Consider the following 6,795-nt stretch of genomic DNA (forward strand, 5'->3'; position numbering starts at 1 on the left):
TATATGCTAAAGGATTTTTTCAATTGAAAATCATCTAATGATTTCTCCGGCCTTGGGTGAGGCGATAAGGAGTGTCAGACTGTAATTGACTAAAAACCACCCCGTTTCTACTCCTGCTCTTTGAGCCGGAGTCGGGGTAAATCCGGTTTAACCCGGTTAGGTAGTCTGCGGACCACCCGCAGCATTTGCTACCGATAGTAGCTAGTAAAAAAAACTTCAATGTTAATTGACACCCCAGTGATATTTTCACCAGAATACATCACTTCATCTTTTATCTTTAATCTTTCTTTTTTATTTGTAAATGTTATGATTTTATACAAACAAACATCATTTAGCTTATTGGCTACCTACCCATGTGTCTATATTCGGATTAATCCTTTGTTAATTACAGAAATACAATACTTGAATCATTATACAACTTTGAATAATCCTCTGTGGTAAGTCTATTCCGGGTAACGTTTTAACGAGACCTCAAATCGTGATACTAGTCGAAATTTTAGAACAATAAAATACTACCGATCTGGATAAGGCATGCTTTAGATAAAAATATTAAAACCTTTTTAGCTAACGTGCCTTTGTTACCACAAGTTTTTTTCATAAGAAGGTAAAACTATTAATATAATTAACAAGTAATTAATAAAATTAACAATTACTTAATATAATTAATTTTAATTATACACAAAAATCTGTTTGTGTGTCAGATTTTATCAACTAATGTCAACGACAGGTTAATCTATTCATTACTGGACGGTTGGTGCAGTGGTTGGATGACCGGCTGCTGCGCAACATGTTGCGGGTTCAATTTACGCGCCGGTAAAAAAGTGATAATAGTATTTTCTGAGAAAAATTACCATTATTAGTGCAGGGTCAGGAAGTTCGGCGGTGTTTCACCCCGTGTGTAGAAAAGCACGTAAAGCCGTTGCTCCTGCGCCTGCTCTCTCTCCGGTCGTATCGGTCTGCCGTCACATCGGGTTAAGAGAGGGAGGGAAAATGACTGAAGGGATCGAGATATAATTTCGAACAGGGGTAGATTATGATTTGGAATAACACATAGGATATTGTTTATCTCACGGGAACGCGGAACCGGAACACGGGAAGCTTGTTGGTAAAGTTAAATAAATACATACATACGGTACATTTTTAAATATTAAATTTCATGGTATTTCTATGATTACAACTACAAGTAATACAAATAACTACTAGTATAATATAATATCATAATTTACTTCAATTCATGACGAGTCACCTTGGTCTAAATTTAAGAAAAAAATATCTCAACGAGCAGTAGGCAATTATTAATGGCGTGTCGTGGTGATGTTAAGATATAACATCTGTGATATATTTCCGACCTTGGAGGTTGTATATCAAAACATGGTGACGTATTGCCACACCTTTTATATTTAGCCAGTCTTATATATTCAGTAGATATATCTGCATAGTGTTTTCTTGAAAGAGATCTAAACTCGTATAATTCTGGTACTATCACACTAACCGCCGTACTCAGAGTCCTTAGCAATTGTCTTCGGAAAAAAATGTTAGTTTTAATGTCAACCACGCTGAAATTACTGAGCTGATTTTGATGGTTATTGGATGGATTTTGGCATACAGACAAGGTATGAGCTGACTTGGGTGATAGGATTTTATCCCACGGGAACACGGGCGAAGCCGCTGGCAGAAGCTAGATTTTCGCAATTTTCTGAGTAAAATTGTGGCCTGCACCGTGTTTGATAATGATAGGTTCATTGTCTACTACATATTAGGTATAAATAGGCGAAAAGTGCCGTAGTATCTGAACTTAAACAATCTAAAACCTAAAACTGCTCCGAACAGTCATTCACCAATTAAAACTTTTCTCATGAAGTCTACTTAAATCCTAATCAAGTTTCTAAACAATAATACGATTGTCAGCACTTTTGATTTTAAGCTAACGTTTTCTTTTTCTGAGTTTCAGAAGATATTTGCAGAGTTAAATTTAGCTTACATTTTGTATTATCAACAATCTACATTTATCTACCTCTTGATTTAGGTACCAATTATATATTTTGATCTTTAAGGTAATATTCACGGACACCACGGTAGCACGATTGGTTGCCGCTGCCAACAAAATGTATACGGCTCAATAGAGCGTTCTTCTCCTGGTGTTCACTTGGTTAAGTAACCAATCTGGTGGCGCGACCAGTCCGGACGCCAGTATTTAGAGGTCGATCAAGGAATAGTGTAGGGACTCTGGTGTCTATATGGTCTCTAATATGGTAGCTTGCAGAATCCCAGTGATATATAGTCCTTATTGCTTAGCGTATTTATTTACGAAAGGAGCTTTTTAAGCATTTAAATAAATTACTTTTTGTTTCAGAAAAAACACACACATGAATTTGTAAAGTGGCCAGTTTTGTATAATTTAGTAGTCAGTAAAGAACAATGTATCATGTTTTAAAATAGAACTTACAAGAAGTAATAAATTCTGAAAACAAAAACACACAAATAATGCCAACATAAAAATATCATAATAGCATTAACTGAGATAATTTACATTCAAAATTAAATAATACTTATTTTCTATTCATGAGACTATAATAAGGGTGCTTTTCCAGAGATGTACTATGCTTCGCTGCTGTGGATGTGTTTGGCTTCCAACAATCATATTCATTGGTACACAGCTTAGCACTAGTGGAAACTATGTTTTTTATATGGAAAGATGCGTGCTATAGATGCGTGCTATGGATGTGTTCTATGGATGGCTTCCCTACTATCGATACATTGCATACTCGAGCTGCGCGACTTTCTCGAACAGCTACATAATTTAGTATTAGTGGAAACGGTCACGGTAGAAAAGCACCCTAAATAGGAAAACTGAGACAATGTATGCTCATAACAGAGAGACGACGATAAAGTTTAGAGGCTAGAGTTTTTCTAATTGTTTTTTTATATTGAATTTAATGTATTTAAAGAGGAGGATGTATTCAAATTTCCTTTTTCTTTTGTTTTAGATAAGTTGAAGTACTATTCTTGAAAAACTGAAACTTACTGCTCGATGTTAGTTTGTTTTCATTAAAATTCAATGAGAACTAATGGAAAGTAGGGTATGATAATTAGCAAATTGTTATTATAATGAATATTTTTTAATAAATTAAATGAAATGAATAAATTTTTCCAAATAGGCTACAAAAATCTAGATGACTTCAGCATTTCCTAACGGACTACTCTGAGAAGAAATGCCGAAATAAACTCAGATGTCATAACTTAAGAAATTACAGACATCATTTTACATTGACAGATGTTACTAAAAATTTCAATTAAATAAGTAGCATAATTATGATTGAAAGGAACACCTATGCATATCATAATTTATATTAGAGCAACAACCGTATATAGTTCTCATAGCATAAATCAGTCTAGCCTCAAGCATTGCGTACAAAACCGGTTACTGTTATAACATATTAATATACAACAGAACGTCCTTTGGTAGTATGAATACAGTTCCTTTGCAGGCGTTGCTAAATCTCCGTGCAATTAGCGAGAAAAATTGTAGCAATTAACTCTGTGAAAGTCTTGAAACAGACACTATAAGAGGCAGATGTGTTGTATAGGTATATTTAGACTAGTATATAGTCACGGAATAAAAATTTGATAAAGTAATTTGAACCTTATTTCCTTCTAGCTTCTGCCAATCGCTTCGCTCGTGATCCGGTGGGATAAAAAGTATCCTATCACCCATGTCAGCTCATACCCTGTCTGTATACAAAATTTCATAAAAATCCGTTCAGTAGTTTCAGCGTGATTGACGGAAAACATGGCCAAACATGCAAACAAACTTCACATTTATACTATTAGCGTGATACTGTAGAAATATTTAATGACCTACAGAATCATAATATAGTGTAACGTACGACAAATTTGTCCCCCAGGAATTAGTAAGTACTACAGTTACTTTGAGGTTTATTAACGGTATATTGTGAATGTGAGTAGCATTAAAGAAAACAAGAAAAACGTTTTAAAAAATACAAAAGTAAGTAACCTTTGTTTTTGGTTGGACATAATGATATCTTTTTAAGTAAGTAACTAGTTACTCAATGAACACAAAAACTTAAAACTATTTTCCTTTTTCTTTTCTTTATTTTATTAAGGAGCAACTCTTTGTGTGATCCACAAATTGTTGTTTCGGGTCCGGGTGTCTTGTGCATGTGAACTTGTATGTTTGTAAACGCACAAGCACAGTGTGGGACAACGTAAAAAAAATATTCTACATAGCATATATTTCTCTCGAGTTGTCTGAACAGAATTTTATTGAAATATGACACATTCTGCCAATAAATGCGTAGTATCTTATACTGTAACTGTACCAGACTTCACTATTTTCCTTTACTTGCCATAGATCTTTTATAGAAGTCTCAAAGGAGACTAACTAATATCCATTTAAACCTACCATTAAGTAAATTAAGACATAAAGTTAACTCAAAACGTTATTCAAAGTCTTTTCACGTCAACTGACTTCAGTGTAATCGATGTAATGACTTTGTAATTAAAAGTGGAACATGTCACAACTCGCAAACAGTTACAAACTGATTTATAAGACGGCTGACATGTTGATGAATTTAAAACAGGCTGTGAAATGAATTTTGATGCTCATCTCATTTGCATAAGTGATTGAGGAATGCTTGAAGATTTAAGTGTTATCATTTTAATTTGTTAATTGAAGAGCTATTGATTAATAGTGGTTGTATTGCGAAATTTGTTTAGTATTATTGCGATAGTCATAGCAATAAAAATAAAGAATCGCTAAAAATAGTCTTGCTCGCAATCGACATCAAGACTAATTTTTAAGGTTACAAAATGTATTAAATGAGTGCATTAATATTATCATCATTGAACTAAAGACAGGTTTCTAAAAACCACGTTCGTGGATAGTAACGACCACAGGCGTCTAGATAGCTAAAAGTGATACGAAGGTACGCCTGTCGACGTATCAGTTTTTACTTGCATAAAAGCACTACACCACACGACGACCGATTTTTCATACCATCATAAAGTACTACGTGTTGTACCGTCACCACAAGTATAATTACAACTTTTGTACCATCACCACATTATTTTACATAATGTGACACTACATATCATCAGCCTATAAGTGGCCACTGCTGACCAAAACACTCCTCTCACACGGAGAAGGTTTGAGCATTAATCACCACGCTTACTCAATACGGGTTGGCCACTACGGCATTACGGGTTGTGACAATACGTCTGTGGGCAATGTACGAAAAAAAAATAGAGTTTCAGTAGTTGCAACCTGTGAGATAGTACTGTCCACGAAAGTGTTACAAAATGCATTACCTAAATGTGTGTGAATATGACTATCATTGACACAAAATGTACTTACAATGATAATAATTAAGACAGGTTTCTAAAAACCTCTAAGTATTAGAATTATAGTGCTCATTCGAAATGTGCAAAAAGCTCGAATGAAGTGGAGCTATATTTGGCGTTTCATTGCGCAACATCCTTTCTGAGGTTCACGCAGATTGAGTAGGTACTATCAACAAATTATTTTTGTGTTGTCAATTTAGTCTTGTCTGTGTATATCAACTTATTCAAAGGCACAGTAACTACATATTTATATGTAAAATTGAAATCTGCGACATTATAATTATAGACAAGTGCGACGCCGGGCAAGGGGCCTCGGATTCGATACCCGGGTCGGGAAAGGTTTTTCGAAAATTTAATAGTAGCACGGAGACTAGATCGTGTCCAGTATATGGCTATAGGCTCACTCTCTATTTCATGGGACTTATAATACATGGTAAAAAAGTGGGTGCACACTGATATTATGTGCCGTAATGTGTAGGTACACCTTTGCCTACCCCTTCGGGGATAAAAAGCATGACGTAGCATAATAATTATACTGAACGGAACATCATAATACTAGTTTTCCGCCATTCAACAGTAACAGTTTTTGCGCTATATTTCAATTCCTTTTCCACCTGATCACCAGCAAATATATCAATTGTACTTTAAACTTACTCAGTCAAAACCTTACCTACCTTGATACCATATTTGGATTCAAATAATGATAGACACGTTTTAAGTAATACATGACAAGTTTATGACAATTATGTCGTTTTTAAAATAGACATTAATGTGAGTAGGTAATAAATTAAAAAGAGCAATTAATATTCTTGCACTTGATTAATTTGGTACAAAACTAAGATTTTTATCATTTGAACTATATTTTTATTCACTGCGTAAAATTAGCTACCTACTAAGTAAATCTATGTGCATTTATACAACGTGCAACATCACGCCTTTTATCCCCGAAGTGCTAGGCAGAGGTGCACATTAACGGCACGTACAATTTCGCTGTACAGTGTACACCCACTTTTCACCGTTTTTGTTATAAGTCTCATGTAATAAGGGATAAGCCTATTGCCATATAATGGGTACCATTCCAGACACCGTGTCACTAGAGAGAAATGATTGAAAAACCGAAAAAGCTCAGTAAATCTTTGCCTGATCCTGGAATCGAACCCGAGACCACTCGACCAACGAGGCAGTCATGTATGCTTTTAATAAATCACGCAGAAAAAAAGTATCTCAACAAATTCAAATATTTTCTAACCTCAAAGTAAAAGGGAATTATAATCCATACACGTATGAATACTACCTTCAACTAGACGGTTTAGTCATACATATGGGACCATTACGCAACTAACACACTCAGTTATAGGCATTTCAAACGGTGTATTAATTATCTAAGTGGACCAAATCGCGTCGTGCGTTATAACTTTGAATTATATGTGGTTA

This window comes from Spodoptera frugiperda, chromosome 31 (genome assembly GCF_023101765.2).
Source record: "Spodoptera frugiperda isolate SF20-4 chromosome 31, AGI-APGP_CSIRO_Sfru_2.0, whole genome shotgun sequence".
Classification (NCBI taxonomy): Eukaryota; Metazoa; Arthropoda; class Insecta; order Lepidoptera; family Noctuidae; genus Spodoptera; species Spodoptera frugiperda.